This window comes from Doryrhamphus excisus, linkage group LG13, assembly GCF_037039965.1.
Source record: "Doryrhamphus excisus strain RoL-2023G ecotype Guam linkage group LG13, RoL_Dexc_Guam_v1.1, whole genome shotgun sequence".
In the NCBI taxonomy this organism is placed as follows: Eukaryota; Metazoa; Chordata; class Actinopteri; order Syngnathiformes; family Syngnathidae; genus Doryrhamphus; species Doryrhamphus excisus.
Window position 1 is genome coordinate 3,782,381 of NC_136369.1, and position 20,383 is coordinate 3,802,763.

The window sequence follows — 20,383 nt, forward strand, 5'->3', positions numbered from 1 at the left end:
ACCATTCCCACAATGTTCTGTTATTTTTTTCAAATTATAGTTTATTCATGCTGCAAAACCTTCAATCTGGAACAAAAAAAGAAAGTGGGCCAGGTTTGGATGATCAATTGATGTTTTGTGATAACCTGTCAGATTCATATTAGACATGACGGGCTGCAGCCTCAAACCCTGTCATTACATTTGTCTGCATTCACACTGATTGACTTTGAAGATTTGGATGTGAACACAGCACAGCGTGACAGCACACTGTCTGAACGGCCAATTGGTGGCTCAATGACTGTAATGAGATGAAAAAATGTTTTACCAAATGTCACTTCAACGCGCTGTAGCATTACAAAAGACAAAAAAAAAAAATCGGAATATTCACAATATATTCAGAAATGTTTCTTAGAGCAGTGTACTACAGTACTTGAAATGTAAGAATTTTGTTAATTTTCAGTTGGCAGTACACAGACGGTGGTAACAGTAACCAATTGACTGGCCACAACATTAGGTACACCTCTACAATCACCTGATTGTATTTTAATCAAACTAGAAACAATAAAAAGGGAACGTAGATATGTTGACATAAATAAGTAATTTATCATTTCAGACTGAAACTACCAACCAACAATTCTCAAAAATTATTGAGAAGCTGTTCAGACTGGACAATTTTATTAATAAGAATTTATTACTAGCAGAAAGTTAGTACAGATGCAGCGCTAACATTTCAATCTACATGGCACTGATAGAAATTATGGAAGAAATCACCAATAGAAATAAGACAACTATACAAAGTGTGCAGTGTAGTATTCGTGAAAAGTATGGAATCAAAGGATTAGTTTTGAACTGGGTCAAACGCTACTAAGTTAACATTGAAGCGAGGAGAACACACATCTGCAAGTTTTTGTATTACATGCGGAGTACCCCAGGGGTCAATGCTGGGACCATAACTGTTCAACTTGTATATCAATGACATTTGCAAAGTTATGAAAGACTTCAAGCTGGTATTATTTGCGGATGATACCACTGCTTTTTGTTCTGGAGGAAGCAAAGAAGAGATCATTGAAAAGGTCTCAGATAAAATGGCTATATTAAAATATATTTGATAACCATTTACCTAAGAAAAACTAAAATAATGCTGTTAGGTAATAGCAGAAAAGATACAGAAGATACAACCAGACAGTGTGGCCATTGAAAGGGTGACTTAAAATAAATTTCTGGGAATTATAATAGATGAAAAACTGAGCAGGAAACCTCATATCAAAAATATACAACATAATGTGGAGAGTACCCCAGGGGTCAATACTGGGACCAAAACTTTTGTAAGCATTACAAAAGACAAAAAAAAAAAATCTGAATATTCACAATATATTCAGAAATGTTTCTTAGAGTTTTTTTCCATCCTGCAATGTTTGACCAGTCTTGATGAAACAGACCCAGAAACATGAGAGCACAAATTCCCGTGGGCGTTTGTCAGCTAATCTGTAACACATATTCAAAGAAATTTTGTATAGCTCTGGAATAATCTTTGGAAAAGTCAAGAAATTATTGCCACACTGCATTTCATTAATTAGCATCAATGTAAATTAACTCATTTAGTCCCAGACATATTTACACAACTCAACTCCTTCATTTTTTTAATGACTAATCTTTCAAGGCACACAGACTATTGTGTTCTATGGCTATATAAACATGGAATCTACCAAAAGAAAGATTAGACCTCTGTCTTTCATCGGAAGCAAAAAGGTGTTTCTAACTTTTTCTATCCTTTATTAATTAGCAGTAGAACATAGGTACGTTTATTTATTTCTCAATATAAGACCATTCATTATTTACAATTTTACACTTGACCTGAACTATGCGTGTGCATTAGGGGTGCTCCGATCGATCGGCCAACGATCAGTATCGACCGATATCAATGAAAAAGCACCTTATCCTTACCGGCCAATACTTGCTTTAAAAAATCAATCATCTTCGAAACGTGGGGCTGGCTCAACAAGGTTAGTTACAAGCACAGATATACCTTCTACATCACTCTCATCAGTTACTAGATTTAATATAAATATATATATATTTTTATGTCTGGTCTAGTAAAATATGGGTTTTATCCTGAAACATGAAAAAATATGGGAAAGCTAGTATACACCATGGTAACAATAACAAAATGATAATTTTTTCTAGACGAAAATGAGACAGTAATGTGCTAAACATGACTCTTTCATGACTAAAACATGACGAGTCATGTGTGACTTGTGATTGATGAGACAAGCCTGGACAAAAATGTCAGTGGTTGGTCTATCAGACATTTAAAATGCATGACATTTCTGTCTATTGTGTATGATCTTTCAGTCAAAAACATAGCAATGCATCCTTACTTAGCATGCAGCGCACTTCCTGCTCAACAGCGTGGGCAATGGGCCGACGAGTATCCGTTACAGATAATGCATTTTTGCCGAATAGGAATTTGAAACAAGTACATTTCGTTACGATCCATATGCGCATTTAAAGAAAATGCTCATTATGTATTCATTCTTCACGCTCTGTGATTGGCCAGTCACACTCAGCGACCACCTCTCCCGGGACAGCAGCAGCTCAGCCGTGCCTCATTCATGTACGTGGTGAAATTGGCAAGTAAAGAATGCTCGTGGTGCGTTGGTCACAATGCCTCCAATTTATTAGGTTTTCTTCAACTCGCCTCTATTTCGGTGGTTTGTATCGAAAGTTACTTGGTAAACTTGTCTCCTAACATACGTCGGCTTGTACGAGGCTTGTGTGACGTTAGTCACTGATGCATCAGGGGAAGCATGAGCGCTATTTCCCTTGGACTTTTATTTTTCTTATTCCATTAAGTAATCATAAAACCGGTGTACTACAGTACTTGAAATGGAAGAATTTTGTTAATTTTTAGCTGGCAGTACACAGACAGTGGTAACAGTAACCAATTGACTGGCCACAACATTAGGTACACCTCTACAATCAACTGATTGTATTTAAATCGAACTGGAAACAATAAAAAAAGAGTGAACGTAGAAATGCTGATTAATGTAATGAATGTAATTTATCATTTCAGACTGGAAAACAGCTAAAGTAGTTCCATTTTTTTTTAAACAAAGACAAACATCAATTTACAAAATACCGACCAAAAAATTAAAAATCAAAAATTATTGAAGCTGTTCAGTAACAGGCTGGGCAAATTTATTAATAAAAATTTATTACTAGCAGAAAGTCAGTGCGGATGCAGCGCTAACATTTCAATCTACATGGCGCTGATAGAAATTATGGAAGAAATCACCGATAGAAATAAGACAACTATACAAAGTGTGCAGTGTAGCATTCGTGGATCTGACAAAAGCCTTTGATCTATCATGACATCCTCATAACAACATTAGAAAAGTATGCAGTCAAAGGATTAGTTTTGAACTGGGTCAAAGTTAACATTAAAGCTAGGAGAACACACATCTGCAAGTTTTTATATTACATGCGGAGTACCCCAGGGGTCAATACTGGGACCAAAACAGTTCAACTTGTATATCAATGACATTTGTTATGAAAGACAAAGTTATGAAAGACTTCAAGCTGGTATTATTTGCGGATGATACCACTGCTTTTTGTTCCGGAGGAAGCAAAGAAGAGATCATTGAAAAGGTCTCAGATAAAATGGCTATATTAAAATATATTTGATAACCATTTACCTAAGAAAAACTAAAATAATGCTGTTAGGTAATAGCAGAAAAGATACAGAAGATACAACTAGACGGTGTGGCCATTGAAAGGGTGACTTAAAATACATTTCTGGGAATTATAATAGATGAAAAACTGAGCAGGAAACCTCATATCAAAAATATACAACACAATATGGCGAGAAATATTTCAATATTGAACAATGCAAACGTTCTCGATCAAAAACCACTCCACACTCTTTATTGCGCTCAGGATCTGCCATTTCTAACTAATTGTGTGGCGATACGGGGTAATAACTATAAAAGCAATATTCACTCGCTAAATGTACTGCAAAAAAGATCAGTGAGGATAATCCATAATGTGCCCGTTTAAAAAAAATTAAGGCGGCACACTAACAGTTCGTCCAGGATTGGCACATTTATTTAATAAGTGTAGAAATCCTGCCCTTGAGGACTCTAAGTGGATTTCGAATAGAGGATAAGGGAATCTTAAAGAACCAAATTATAGAATGAGAACCAGATTATTTATTCCTGACAACAATACCTAATACAGACATCCGGGCTTATCTGCAGTCCCTGCATGCCTACAAGTAAGGGGGTCTTATTACAGCACAGCTGCAAAAAGCACCCTTCCTTTCCCTGCCCGGTCTTTTATACACTCGGGGCTGGAGTCCTGAGACTCTGCCCTTGCTTGAACCGCTTTCATGGTGTTTCTCTCATTTCTTTCCTTTGCAGAGGCATCAAGGCATCTTTTTTGCGTGTGGGTGCGGTATTCTTTATATCCAAAGTATATTTTGTATTTGTGAGCTATGTGTTTGCTTTTATCTTTAGCTAGCAAAATTGAGCAAATACCTTCATAAGTAAAACTCAAACTTATGAAAAACACTAAATCCAAAAAGTAATTGACAGTGTAAGAAAAAAATACTTGAATTATCCCCAAAAGAAACAGCAAGGAAAATAATCTATTGACTCACATCAATAAAAGACTGTACTGTATGGGGTTGTAGCAACACAGCCACACATCACTCTGCCCTCCCCAAAGAAGCCCCAACTGCTCCTTTTATAGGGCCCTCAATCTGCCCACAATGTCCCACTATAGCCCATAGGTTGGTCTACCAAACACATCTAATAATTTAACTTTTCACAAACTGGATTTCAACAATACCATCTAATGTGACCCCAATGCTGCTACAACTCTTTATAAAATATTAACACATTTCCCTCCCCTAAGCCAAGATTAAATACCCATAAAACCAAAGATCTTCTTCTTCAATAATCCTTTGTATTGTTGCGCCGTTGTCAAATGTTGATTTAGTCCATCAAACCGCATGTGTCTCTTTGTGCTGTGCCTTCAATTTCCTTTGTTGTTGAGAAGACGTGATTGTTTGACACAATTATAATCAATAGTGTGTTGTTGTGTAAGGCAAATAATGGATGACTTGCTCTTCAAATTTTAGTGTCCTTTGTGTATTGTTACATCGGAAATGGAAGAATGGAAGACATGTTTTCATCATCAGTCCATTTTCTGTGCATTTGCATGTGAACAAAGCAAATCAGGCATTTACAATATATCCAGACCAGCAGCAACACACTGCTGTTTCACTTACATAGTCGGTGGACAGCAAAGAAGTGATTGTGAATTAATTCATTCATTTTCTACCGCTTTTTCCTCACAAGGGTCGCGGGGGGGGGGGGGGGGGGTGCTGGAGCCTATCCCAGATGTCTTCGGGCGAGAGGCGGGGTATAGACAAACAACCATTCACACTCACAGTTCCCCTTTAATGGACTAGAATCATTCAAACTTTTGAATTGTTGATATGATGCACACAGACCAAGGAACAACTTGCCTTTTTCCTGCTGCAGTCTTCTCGCACTTTGAGGCATTCAGGCACACTCGTAATTTTGACTGTTAGGTGCGAATTGTTTTTCATTTTTTTTCACGTACACCCTAAGGCAATTGACGTACCCCTGGGGGTATGCGTACCCCACTTTGGGAATCACTGGCTTGGATGATTACCCAGTGGGAGTCCTGCTATGTGTGCCAGTCGTAGTCACGGAGCAGACCTTTGCTCTTTCTTGCTCACCCTCTCTCTGACACACACACACATTCGTAGGAGGCTAGGCCTGGCTGAGACTGATAACATCCTGCTGCGCCTGATGGAGGACAATAGTCTTTAGAATTGGGGATAATAATAATAAAAAAAAAAGCTCCACCATCATCACTATCACACATATGCACATGGAAATTGATGTTTGGCACCGAAAATCAAGCGGGGACACCTGAGGACTGTTTGTCCTTGTGGTCATCCAGCACTCCTCATCACCTGCATTGCTAAGAGGGCCTGCTGTACCTGACAAACTACTTTAATTACAAGAAACACGATGCAAACAGCGCTGAATGAGCTCCAGGGAAGCTGGTACCTATGGACACCTAACAGTTTTTTTTTCAGAAATGTTCCTGTGGCTACATCACTTTGATGAATGAATGGTTTCAGTTCAATGTTATTATCCTCTGACAGCGTTTGCTTAGAATAAAATGTACACACATCTTTTAGTGTGTGTACTTATCCAGAATGACTCTTGTATTTCACACAAGTAGTTAATTATTTGGTGACTGGGTGAGCAGACCGAGTCACCCTTTGGGGCTTTGTTTCCTACATGGTACCCTTGTTTTTCTTCTTGTACCTCTAACACAGGCAGAACAGAAGAGGAGTGTGGCTCAGCTTGCAGCACAAATGAAATTGAATGTGTTATCTATGAGAGCAGATGGAAAGCAGCCCCTGGAAACTGATGGCACCTCGGTGTACACTGTAGTCTAGATGGAGTTCTTACCAGCAGCACGGGTACACAAATTATTATGTAGCTTGTTATGGTTGGAATAACTGTTTTGTTTGCTGGGATAATGATGAGATATTGATATAGCTCTGGCAGCGCAGCCGTACGACGAGTGGAAATGGATTCTAAGAGTCAATTAACCCCAGAGTGATGAGGGTTACAATGAAAATTCTGGACAGTGTTGAATTTTACGTGAGGAGGCCTGAAGCTGAGTCTCTGATATGCATTCTGGAACGGGAGGCATTATACTTTGGAAATGTAAATGATGCTGTATGGTTAAGAATAAAAACAGTTGAGAGTAAAAGTAGTTTGGAAAATGTGTATATTATTTTTGATAGCAGAACCCTGCAAGTAAATTGGATGACTTTAACTTCCATTACATTTGATAATGGATAGGTCAATTTCATCACCACGCTACAATATCAATGCATGTGTGGCAATGTTCCAACTGTGCACATATACAAGGCGGCTACCCCGAGCCTCAAACCTGTTGCCAAACGTCTGTCCTCATTTAAAGGCAATCTGGTACCCAGCGGGAGTGATGCAGAAATGTTTGAGCAGCACCGACTCAGGAGACTGACCAAGAGGGAATAGCAGTTTTTTGACTGCTCTACATGATAGATTCAAAAAGTAGGCTAATACAAATATTTAGAACACTGCAGTCCTGCTCCAAAGTAGTGTTTCACTTGAGTTTTTTTTTGTTTGTCTAGTTACATTGGGTTGTCAATCATAAGCGCAAAAGATTTTTCCTCTTAGCAAAGTGCTCTTATTGTGAAAGGACAACAGAAGGAAACCGTCACTGTGAATATTATCATTCATTCGTTGTATTTTCAGGGCACTGAATCAACCGCAAATGGATTGTTCAGGTTGTTTTAGAACCTCTGACCGGTTCATGCTCAAAGACTAGATAGGACAGCTCCAAATGCCGAGTGGCAAAACGTCTTATAAGGCAACCTGAACAGTACAGTTGCAATTGATTGATTCAGTGCCCCGACAAGAAGAAAACAGTGCTACCAATGATTCTGCTTCACAATTAAAATGCAGTGACTTCTATGCTACGACCAATGTTCCTTCTAAACTGCATGAGTGCGTAATCCCATACTGATCTTGTGTTGTCAGCACAAAATCCTACCTGAAGTGTAATCACATTAAACACATTTCACAATTTCTGCAATGCATGACAGGCGACAACATGCGGTAACAACACAATGATGAACGCTGTCTTATTTGCACATATTTACTTAAACAGCCAATGAATTAACAGCACATTACATAGTACATGCCAGGTATTTCAGTTAGCATATACTGTAAATACTGGTGAAGCAGAGCAGCAATTAATAGCTGAGTTATATGCTTATATGCCAAGGACATGTTTTCAATGCATAGTTTCGGGATTCTGCTGATGAGCATGACGTCCAAAACCACGTAGGGCATAATACGAAAGTACAGCCAATCGGCACTAGCGTTTTAACCCCAGACTCCTCGGTTTATATGCCCAAACATGCTGCAGCAGACTGAGCTTCCAATATTAACAGATTTGTGTGCTGAATCGCGCTTCAGAATTTAAGTCTGAAATGGTCACACTAAAAAGATGGTTTGATGATAATAGATTGTCCTTGAACCTAAGTAAAACTAAAATCATGCTGTTTGGTAACAGCAGAAAGGACACGCACCAGCAAGTACAAATAGACGGTGTAGACATTGAAAGGGTGAACGAAAATACTGTAACGTCGTAGAATGACGACAGTCAGGGTGGCTCGATCGTTGTATGGTTTTTTTTATTATCCAGTGTAGCACGAGAACACAACTTTCTGGCCTGTTGCAGACTTAACTCTCTCACTCGGCGCACCGCAACCGAACTTCCCCTTCTTTTCCTCGTTCTTCCTCTTTTGTCCCCAAAACGCCCGCTTCAAAACCGCGAGCTGAACATGAGCGCCCCCCAGCGCCCCTGCATGAACCCACAGCCCGTAATACAACACACACAACGCTACACTACCCCCGCCCCACAAAGGCCCTCGCCCCGAGGGCACAGAGAATCAGCAACAGTCAATGAACATTTAGCAACAGCGTAACACAATTTCAAGGGCTCCCCCCAACATTGTGACCCACATAGTCTCTGAGATACCGGGGCGGCCTTCTCCTCCTCGGGCGCCTCGCTATGGGAGGAGTTCCAGCTGATGGTGAAACCGGCTGTCCCACCTCTGGCGCTGCCACCCCGGGCGGCCCTCCATCCTGAGCTGGGAGTGGTGAACGTCTCACGTCCGCCTCTGGTGGAGCAGGAGCCCTATGGCCCACTCCTTGCACTCCCCGGTATGGCGCCAGCCGGTCGCGATGAAGAACCACTTTCCTTCCTCGGTCTGGCAGCTGCACTCGGTACACGACTTCCCCGACTCTCTCCAGAACTCTGCACGGCCCCGTCCAAGGGCTGTCCAGTTTGGGGCACCGCCCCTTCTTGCGCTGTGGGAGGTAGACCCACACCTGTTCGTCCTGTTGGAAATGCCTCCCTCTTGCTTTCAGGTCATAGTTCCTCTTCTGTCGCCTGCCTGCCCTCTGTTGCTGCTGCCGGGCGAACTCGTGAGCGGCCTCCAGCCGGTCCTGGAGTTTCCTGGAATACTCTGGACCAGGGACTGGCTCTGTGGTCTCTGGGGGGCGGCCAAAGGACAACTCGGCTGGCGTACGGAGCTCCCTCCCCAGCATGAGCAGGGATGGCGTGCAGGCTGTGGACTCCTGTACAGCAGAGCGACAGGCCATGAGCACCAGGGGAAGATGGTCATCCCAGTCCTTCTGGTGCCGTGATGTCAAAATGGCCAGCTGCTCACCCAGGGTGCGATGAAATCTTTCCACCAACCCGTCACTCTGAGGCCGCAGAGGGGTTGTGCGCGTCTTTCTGATGCCCAGCCGCCCACACATTTCTGCAAACACTCGTGACTCAAAATTTCTTCCTTGGTCACTATGCAGCGTCTCTGGAACTCCAAAGCGGCTAAACATTCCCTCTATCAGGGCGCTAGCGACTGTCTCGGCTTCCTGGTCGGCTAGGGGGTACGCCTCTGGCCACCGTGTGAAGTAGTCGATGGCTGACAGGACATAACGATTCCCGCGGTCAGAGCGCGGCAGCGGTCCCACAATGTCAACTGCCACTCTTTCCATGGGCGCTCCCATGAGGGCCTGCTGCAGCGGGGCGCAGGAGCGGCCAGGGGGGCCCTTCCTCGCTGTGCACAAGTCGCAGCGGCGGCAAAAATCCTCCACATCTCTCCTGCAGCGGCCCCAGTAGAAGCTTTGGCGAAGGCGGCGCAGGGTCTTAGCCACACCAAAGTGTCCAGAACCCGCTGCTCCATGCATGGCAGCCAGCACAGGCTCTTGTAGACACCTTGGGACAACCACCTGCCACCTCTCTTCCCCTGTCGCTGGCTCCCTCCACGCTCGCTGCAGCACCCCTTGGCTCAGCCGCAGTGTGCCAAACTTGGACCACAAGCCTTTAGTCCCTGCTGACGTGTGGGCTATCTCCTCCCATGCTGGAGGTCGCTGAGACTCCACCCACCTCCGGACTGGTTGTAGGTCTCCATCCTCCTCTTGCTTCTGCTCCCACTCAGCGACTCCCACAGCCTGGAGTTCCCTGGCCATCACTCCTGCCACCCGGCACTCCGACAGGCCGCCACCCGCTTCCTCCAACAACTCCTCCTCGCGGGCCTCTCTCCTGTCACAATAGCGGCAGCCCTCTGCAGCACACGGACGGCGGGACAGTGCGTCTGCGTTGGAGTGACGTGTCCCGGCTCTGTGCTCCACCTTGAAGCTGTAAGCCTGTAATTCTTCAATCCACCGTGCAACTTGCCCTTCTGGCTCCTTGAAGGTCATCAGCCAGCTGAGAGCTGAGTGGTCCGTCCTCACAGTAAAAGGCTGGCCACATAAGTAATATTTAAAGTGTCTGATGGACAGCACCACAGCCAGCAGCTCTCTACGGGTGACACAGTAGCGCCTTTCAGCCTTGCTCAGCACTCTGCTGAAGTAGGCCACGACCCTCTCGCCTTCGGGTGTGGGTTGCGCCAGCACCGCTCCTACTCCCTCTCCGCTAGCATCTGTGTCGAGGATGAAGGGCAAGTCCGGATTCGCGGATGCTAGCACTGGGGACTCACTCAGGGCTTGCTGAAGGCTGTTGAATGCTTTTTGGCAGGGGTCAGACCACTCAAAGTCTGGGCCCTTCTGGAGCAGCTGGAAGAGGGGTGCCGCTGTGCCAGCAAAACCTCGTACGAACCTCCTGTAGTACGAGGCTAGCCCCAGGAAACTCTTTAGCCGCTTCGGGTTGGTGGGCACTGGCCATTCCACCACCGCCTTCACTTTATCAGCCAGGGTGCTGACTCCTTCACCTCCCACGCGGTGACCCAGGAATGTCACTTCTCTCTGCATGAAGTGGCACTTCCCTGGGTGTAACTTCAGGCCAGCTGCTCTGATGCTCTCCAATACCACCCTCAAGGACTCTAGCGCCGTCTCGAACGAGCTGCCATGGGCCAGGATGTCATCCAAATACACGAGGCACTGCTGGCGAGGGACCCCGGCCAGCACTCTGTCCATCAACCTCGAAAAGGTCGCTGGTGCATTGCACAGTCCAAAAGGGAGGACCTTAAACTGCCAAAGGCCCCTCCCGGTGGAAAACGCTGTTTTGGGTCGGGCCTCCTGGGAAAGGGGCACCTGATAATAGCCACTGCGGAGGTCCAAGGACGAGAACCAGGATGAGCCCGAGACCAGGTCTAAGGACTCGTCAATGCGCGGCAGTGGGTAAGCATCCTTCTTGGTCACCCCATTGACAGTCCGGTAGTCGACACAGAGACGCCATTCCCCCGACTTCTTTGGCACCATGACAACAGCCGATGTCCATGGACTGTCGGAAGGTTCAATGATACCCGCTCGCAGCAGCTTAGCTACAGCCTCCTCACAAGCTGCGTGTCGGGCCAAGGGAAGGCGACGGGGGCGGCATTTAATTGGCCTGGCCTCCCCCGTGTCAATCTCATGCTGTGTCAAATGAGTGAGACCCCCTTCATCGTCGTTCTTGGCGAAGGTATCACTGAAGTCCGTCAGCAGGCTTAGCAGCCGTTCCTCTTGCTTGGGGGTCAGGCCACAGCAGTTCCTTTTCCACAACTCCCACAGCGTCCTGTCCACAGCTCCCCCTTTCACCGAGTCTCTGCTTGCTGTCTCCGGTTGTCGGCGGGGCTCCCTCAAAGGTGGAGGTGGGCCTGCGGCCTCCAGGGCACATGCCATATGCTTGGCCCGGGGATCGAGGGAATCCAGGGAGGTCATAGGAATGGCAGGACCCCCCTGAAAGCTGATCCACCCACTTCCGATATTCATCACACAGTCAGCCGCCTTCAAAAAATCCAGACCCAGGATGCACGGGTCTTGTATGGCTGCTTTCCATACCGGGTGCTGGAGTGACATGCCCCCCACCGACAGTGCCAGTCGTCCTTTTCCTTGAAGAGGGGACCACTCTCCTGTGACTGAGCGCAGAGCTACCGCTGTCATTTCAAGATGGGCGTTCTTCGGCCACACGTCAGACCTTATCAGCGTCACCGTTGCCCCCGTGTCTATGAGGGCCGGACAGAACACGCCCTCCACTTGGATCATCACGTAGCTGGAGCCTTTGTCTGACGTGCGCCCCACAGCTCCGATCGCCTCCACGCCCATGCTCACTTGAGACCCCCTGGAGGTGGTAGGCACAGCAGCTTGTGGGGTGTTAGCCTCTCGGGTCCGCACATCCCCCACTATGCGGGCCCGTGGTCGTTTCCCGACGACTGGGGCGAGCGAGGGCATTCTCTGATCAAGTGACCGGGCTGGCCACACCCCCAGCATACCCTCACTCCAGTGCGTGGGCGTTGTGGTGACTGTAGCGACACGGACCTGATCAGTTCTGTGATTTCGGTCACCCAAGGGGGTTTATAGTCAGCCTCTTGACTCCCTGCCGCTGACCTCGCTGTGGGCGGCAGGACCCTCCCCTCTGCCACGCTGGAGCCCTCCACCATTTCTCTCTCCACAGCCAATTCTAGGGCTTCTTGCAGGGTGCGGGGGTGCAACAGATGAACTTGAGCTCTTAGTTCCGGGGGCCGAAGAGCTCTGACGAATTGGTCGCGTGCCAGCTCACTTTGTACCTCTGGCGACATGTGGGAATATGCCCGCCTTGACAGACTCTCAATGGCATAAGCCAAAGTTCGCAGCGGTTCTCCAGCAGTGCGACACCTGTAGCTCAGTTCATTTCTCAGGAGCCCCGGTTGTGCGCACTGTCCAAAACGCCTCTTAAGCGCCCCCACTAGAGCTTCATAATCATGGCGACTCTCTGGGTCGAGGAGCAAAAGGCAAGATAAGGCGTCCTCCGTGAGACACACTGCCAACTGCAAAGCTTTGTCTTTATCGGACCACTGCTGTGCATTTGCAATCAGCTCAAATTGGGCGTGAAAAGCCTCCCAGTCAGCTTTCCCAGAATATTTGGGCGTTTTCAGACACATGGCCGCAACTGCACGTGGTGCGCCGTCCACCGCATTGTTCACTGGGCACGCTGCAAGGCCGCCTTTCTTGGCCGCCGATGATCGCCCCTCTCCGGCCGACATGCGGACAGCTTCTCTCCACGCCTCCCGACAAGCTCTCACCATCTCTCGGCGCTCCCTCCCTTCCCAACTGGCAGCGCCCACCTCGCTGTCGCTCTCCGCCTCCTCCTTCACACGCGGCTCCCCTCGGTGGCTCATACTCGACGCCGCCGAAGACTCGGGCAAAACAGGACAGTAGGCTCACGTTCGAAGTCACTTCTGACACCAGTGTAACGTCGTAGAATGACGACAGTCAGGGTGGCTCGATCGTTGTATGGTTTTTTTTATTATCCAGTGTAGCACGAGAACACAACTTTCTGGCCTGTTGCAGACTTAACTCTCTCACTCGGCGCACCGCAACCGAACTTCCCCTTCTTTTCCTCGTTCTTCCTCTTTTGTCCCCAAAACGCCCGCTTCAAAACCGCGAGCTGAACATGAGCGCCCCCCAGCGCCCCTGCATGAACCCACAGCCCGTAATACAACACACACAACGCTACAATACATTTCTGGGGATCACAATAGATGAAAATATGAGCTGGAAACCTCATATTACAAATATACAACATAAGGTGGCCAGAAATATTTCAATATTAAACAAAGCAAAATTTGTTCAGAAATCACTCCACACTCTTTATTGCTCTTTGGTTCTACCATATCTTACTTATTGTGTGGAAATATGGGCTAATAACTATAAAAGCGATCTTCACTCGCTAAATGTACTGCAAAAAAGGTCAGTAAGGATAATTCATAATGCCGCCTACAGAGAACATACTAACTCCTTATTTCTAAAATCACAAATACTTAAAATTGCTGATATAGTTCATCTTCAAACAGCTAAAATAATGCATAAGGCTAAAAATAACCAATTAGCTAAAAATGTCATCCAATACTTCTCTACAAGAGAGGAGAAATATGATCTCAGGGAAGAACTACATTTGAAACACTTCTATGCTAGGACTACGTTAAAAAGCCATAGCATTTCAGTATGTGGAATCAAACTATGGAATAGATTGAGTAAGGACCTCAAACAATGCACAACGATGAGCCAATTCAAGAAACAATACAAGCAGTTGATGTTTGCTAAGGATGAAGAGTCTTGAACCAGTCATGATGTGCTATATATATATATCACTACTTTGCACGTGTCAAAAATAAAATAATAATTAAAAATAAATAAAAACCTAAACTATATTAGGAAAGCAGGAAGTGAACAAATATAACAGTTACTGATTGTAAAAGTACCAGATGGAGGGGTAGGATTTAATAAGCTTTGCTTCTTCCTACTCCTTTTGGACATGTGGAACTGTGAACTGATTATGGGATGCACTCAATTGTAATCTGATGCATGTTCAAATGAAATAAAACCATTACCATTATCAAGTCAAAGTCAACATAGTGAGACAACTTGACAGGAACGGACCAAAGTAATCGTGGAAAAATTACCCTGAGGGCCACAGCAGCAACACAAAATAAGTAGCTCTTTTCTGCTTCCCCGCTTGAAATTGTGTGCTGCAGTGAAATGCGTCAAAGCAGAAACAGCGATTAGACTGAAGTAATGTTCCACACCAGAGCAGTGTTGGTCCAAAAATTGTCCTGCAGTTGCACTAGGGTGGGGCCCCCATGTAATTATAATATATATAAATCATTAAATAATAAAGTATCAAGGATCACTTACAGACATATACGTACATATACATATATCTGACAGGTATCATGACTCCCACATTGTTCACGGAAGTGACAATAATTCAGTCATGAAGCACATTATTTATCAGATACTTGTGGCGTTTGCAACTTTTTAGCATAGATTGGTCGAATAAACAGTGCATTTGAACGCTTCATCAGCACCCTCTGCAGTGCTTGAAAGGAGGAAGAAAGGCGACAGATACAATGTTCAATGTTCTGTGTGAGTACTATGAACAAGTAAACCACACACGGACATAAACACTTGCCTTGCAGGTATCTATCTATAGTGTCCTAACCATTTTTCACAGAGACTGAATTATCAACATGTTGCTGTGTTTGGGCCATATGATAACCCAGACAGTGTACAAAATTGAGACATATTTGTGGTGATCATTTTCGGCGAAAAGTGAATCATATTAAGACTGGGGCATATCAAAACTGAGGTTCCACTGTATTTTCTACTGCTTATCCGGTTCAGGCTCACAGGTAAGCTGCAGCCTATTCCATCTGATTTTGTGCAAAAGGCCGGTACAAGCCTGGATTAATCGTCAGTCAATCACAGTACACAAACAGACAAATACTTGCAGTCACATTCACACCTCAGAACAATTTAGAGTCAACTTAACCTTTACTCTTTTTACTTGAGTAAACCCTCACAAGCACACCTGAACATGAATGACACACAGGGAACTCTACAGGGAGTTGGAACACACGGGACATCATAAGGCTTAGTTTTGTTTTGTGGATAATAAATAATATATTTCACAGTCAGTCTGTCTTCACAGCACTTTGAGTTGGTGTGAAACCTTAGAGGTCGAATGTGCTGAAACTGGTGGATCGGAGTGAAAAGATGAGAGGTGGGGGGGGGGCGTGTCAAAACACAGCATTTGACATTTTACTGACCTTTGACTGCTTAAGACGCTCTGTGGGAGAGACCATTAAAGACAGAAATACACATACACAATAGTTCTGACCGGCCTCTGGTTCAACAATAAGATTAAAACACACTTGGGGCACAGTACATATAGGGCACAGTACACAGTACATATATATAAAATATAATTGTATGAAAGCGTTAGTAATCATAAAAGATGTACAGGCTTTCGTCAATGTAGATTCTGTACCAGAACAGGTCCATAACTGAGTATGGTTACAGAATACCCACTGGGACAGCACTTACAGTAATTTGTTTTCAGATATGGGTAAGGCAGAAGAATGTGCGATGACAGTAAAAGAGTATAATGTTCCCAGTTGGATACCTTCATAACTGCCTTTGGTTTGAGCCCACCATTTCAGCATCTAATTTTATCGTCAATCCAAAGTGACAGGCTACTGTTTCTACGTTGCAATATGTCTCAAGAACACAATTTATGTCAACCATTTCTGTAAGGTCTGAAAACTGCACACCTTCCTCCTCTTCTTTGATTGTTAATGCAGTCTTCCTGTGGGTTTTTTTTTTCCTATACATTGTCTGCTCTCTCACTATGTGGTCCAGATTCTAGCCATTTTCATTATTGTCCTCTTACTGACTCAGTAAATGCCATGCTTCCCAGCTGAGGACTGGATCCCTCTTAATATCCCGAAGACTTAAACAGCACTGGACAGGGAAGAACTAAATTTGAAACACTTCTATGCTAGGACTACGTTAAAAAGCCATAGCATTTCAGTATGTGGAATCAAACTATGGAATGGATTGAGTAAGGAAGTCAAACAATGCACAACGATGAGCCAATTCAAGAAACAATACAAGCAGTTGATGTTTGCTAAATACAAGGATGAAGAGTCTTGAACCAGTTATGATGTGCTATATATATCACTATATTGACACTTACTATGGTACCCATTATGACATTGGATGCTCATATTAGCTCGTACTTCGGTATGAGGTGCATTATTAAAAAAAAAAAAAACTGTATTATGGAAAGCAGGAAGTGAACAAATGTAACAGTTACTGATTGTAAAAGTACCAGATGGAGGGGTAGGATTTAATAAGCTTTGCTTCTTCCTACTCCTTTTGGACATGTGGAACTGTGAACTGATTATGGGATGCACTCAATTGTAATCTGATGCATGTTCAAATGAAATAAAACCATTACCAATTATTTTGATAGCTATGGGGCATCCATATATTACACTCACATCATCACACATATGCAATATTAATTCGTTTTCTACCGCTCATCCTCATGAGGGTCGTGGGGGTCCTGGAGCCTCATGCTGGTCACCCGCCAATCACAGGGCACATATAGACAAACAAGCATTCCCACTCACATTCATACCTATGGACAATTTGGAGTCACCAATTAACCTAGCATGTTTTTGGAATGTGGGATGAAACTGGAGTATCCGGAGAAAACCCACGCATGCACGGGGAGAACATGAGGTTCATGGCTAGTGAGGCACTGACTCTTGTGGAAGGTCTTATAATACAGAGTATTCATTACAATATTGATCTACTTTTTGTTGTTATCATTATTGGGTTTTTTTGCGATGACCCTCGCCTGATAGCATGTCACTGCTGAAAAGCCAGTCTGCCGCTTCCAATGGTATCAGCACTGGAGCACTGTTTCAAACACAACAAACAAAAGTGTGTGCTTTAATCCTAACTATCATGGTTCAAACAGCATTCAAATTGGGTTACTGGTCTCAACATAGACCCTAATCCCTGAAATTCTTTGGGTGATAACCGTTGCTGGCAAGGGTACTGAATAACTGTCATGTGACTCCCTCCAAAAAACACCTGATTTTTCCAAGAGGTGGAAGGAATGGAAAAGGAATATACTGGCGAAGAGGCTAAGCAGGAGTATATGGGATTTCAAATCAGTCAGTCCTTAATTATACGTATATTAGCATTTGGTGATATACTAAAAAGAACAATTGAAAACATGGATGTGTAAAATTTGCAGTTTTGCAAAATTTCTCGAAAAAAAGTGTGTGCTGACACCAAGCCAAACCGGTATTGTGAGCAGAATAGAGATACCATCTTTGTATTCTGATTAGATACTTGGTATTAACTTTTATTTCCATGATCTAGACTTTTCTTGCAGAAAAAGTCCAACAAAAATCCATTTGTGGCTCACTGAAGAGGCTTCACGGTGTGTTTTGCTGAACTCGAATCCACTGAGTGAAGAAGATGCAATTATGTAATGGAAGGGAAAAACCAGAGGTTGATCCTGGAAGACCCAGAGTCACCCTTCTCAGTGTGTTCATCAACTTCAGATTCACTGTCTTGGGCTCGGTTCACACTGCAGGGTATGATGTTCAAGGATTTGATTTTTTCATGTGGACAACATTGGCGCCAAGTGTCCGGGAAGTAACGCACATGCCCAAAAGCACGACATCGCACACTTTATGATAATGTGTGTTTATGGAAATTGCTACAGAAGTAAACAACACCCTCTATTTGTGTTCTCCTTAACACGTTTACGGCAACTTGCAGCTTATTCAGGATGACCAAAGTGTGCATCTGTTTGACTGGAGGGAGCACCAGAGCATATGCTTTCCTTCAAGTGCGTTATAATGACTAACGCTAATTTATGGTGGTCTGACTTTTATACAACTGTAAATATGAAGTGTACTCTGTACTACATCTTTGTGTTGTCACTGGATGATTGGATGTGTACCTGTATGTGAACACTTATTTTACACCAAGTGTCCATTTGAGTCAGTGAAATTGCTTGTTTTGTAGGTTTTCTGATGTCATATTTTCCCCCATGAGGAGTATAAAGCCTCATTTCACACAGAGCAATGAAAGAACACAGCCAAAAGAAATATGCAGCCAGTTTACCTCAGCCACGGTGGTCATATGAGCTGGAAAATATTATTTAACTAGAATAATTGCTACAATAATGTACAGGTATATAATGAACTGTAAATGTGTCATCCTTTCCAACTAGCTGCTCAAACATGAATAGTAATTGAAGAGCTTGCAACCAAAAGGCGCTAAATCCAATTTTCACTAAGTTGCATGTTTTTCATGAGTTTAATAGACCTGTCATGTGTATCCAAATCACATATTTTGATCTTGAAATCATTTTAAAAAATATGAAAAAAAGTGATATGAAATTTATGCTTTCAACCAAAAGGCGCTATTTCCATTTCAGATTTCAACCAAAAGGAGCTAAATCCCTTTCTTTATTCTTTATTCTGATTGGCCCAAGTTTCCCGTCTATTGATAATCTGACCAATCAGAGAGAAGAATACAATTACCATTGCACATACAGAAAGCCAGTATCAGTGCGCATCCTGTTTTGTTTGTGTACATTAAGTACACGTATGATAGTTACAGTATGTTATGCAATTCAGGAGAACACAAATTGTGTTTTTACAGTATTCTGTAACATGGAAGTTTTTTTTACGCCATAAAAGGCATGTCTCTACCTTGACACCTCCAACTTTCATGAGAAACATTATTTTACTTGTACTAAAAAACATACAATGTAAAGAGTTTGTAATGAGATGATTTTTGTCACTGTCACCTTCATGGTGCAGTCAAATATGAGCACTGCTTTTAATAAAATTTTTATTATTGTCTGCAAATTGTTATTTTTCATGTGTGGCTCTACTGCAGCCTACAGGTTGAATGCACCTGCAATGTATGACATGTCTTGTACCATTGTCTTGTATAATTGGATAAGTTGAGTTGTGTTAAAGCTGATCATCATGGAATGTGGATGATGTAAATGTGTGCTATAATATCTTAACAAAATTTTATCAGTATCAGTGTACTAGTGGTAGGTTATAACATTTTGTTTCTGTAATGTGTGAAGGTGAACGAGTGCATGTGTGTGTGTGTGTGTGGGTGGGGGGGTGTATTGTATGTTGAGAATGGCTTCTGTGTTGTAATTATTTTATTAGCATAGCACATTAAAGCACCTTACATTCTTTTACAACAATGCCATTGAAGAAGTTAAAGGTGACTTCAAATTGATTTCAGCCAAAAGGCGCTAAATCCATCATTTCAGCCAAAAGGCGCTAAATCCGAAAAAAAATAATTAAAAAAATATATAAAATACATGGTGTGTGCAGGATTTTTATAGCATGTATTTTTATGACCTATATTGATAGCTCTTTCATTTGCAATATAGACTTGATGACCAAATAGATTGATATGTGCGTAATTAAAAATCATTGATTTTCTCGAAATCAGTCAAAATGGATTTAGCGCCTTTTGGTTGCAAGCTCTTCAATTGTGTACAACATTGTAATTGGCTTGGGAGATGTCATACACAAAGAATCAGGGATCTTCCTTAAACAGTGTCGTACAAATATACTCGCAAATGTAAACGCAACATTTGTTTTTGCTCAGATTTTTCATTCCAGATAAACATTATTACATGTTATCATGAATGTACCTGTGACTGCTTGTGTATAAATTGATAAAAACATTGTTAGAAGTACACTGTTGATCCCTCGTGCTTTAGAATGCACAGAAAAGCGAAATAAGTTTTACATACAGATTGCGGATGATGGGCAAAATTGCCATTTTCCTTTAAGTGTACAAAAGGTAAATTGGCTAACAAATTAGCTCTGGAGCTATGCTATCTCACTTATATCCCCGCATTGACCCTGTAGCCTGCGCTATGTCCTGCCAATAAGGAATGATAGGAGCGTAAAGCTGACTATTGGGGTGTT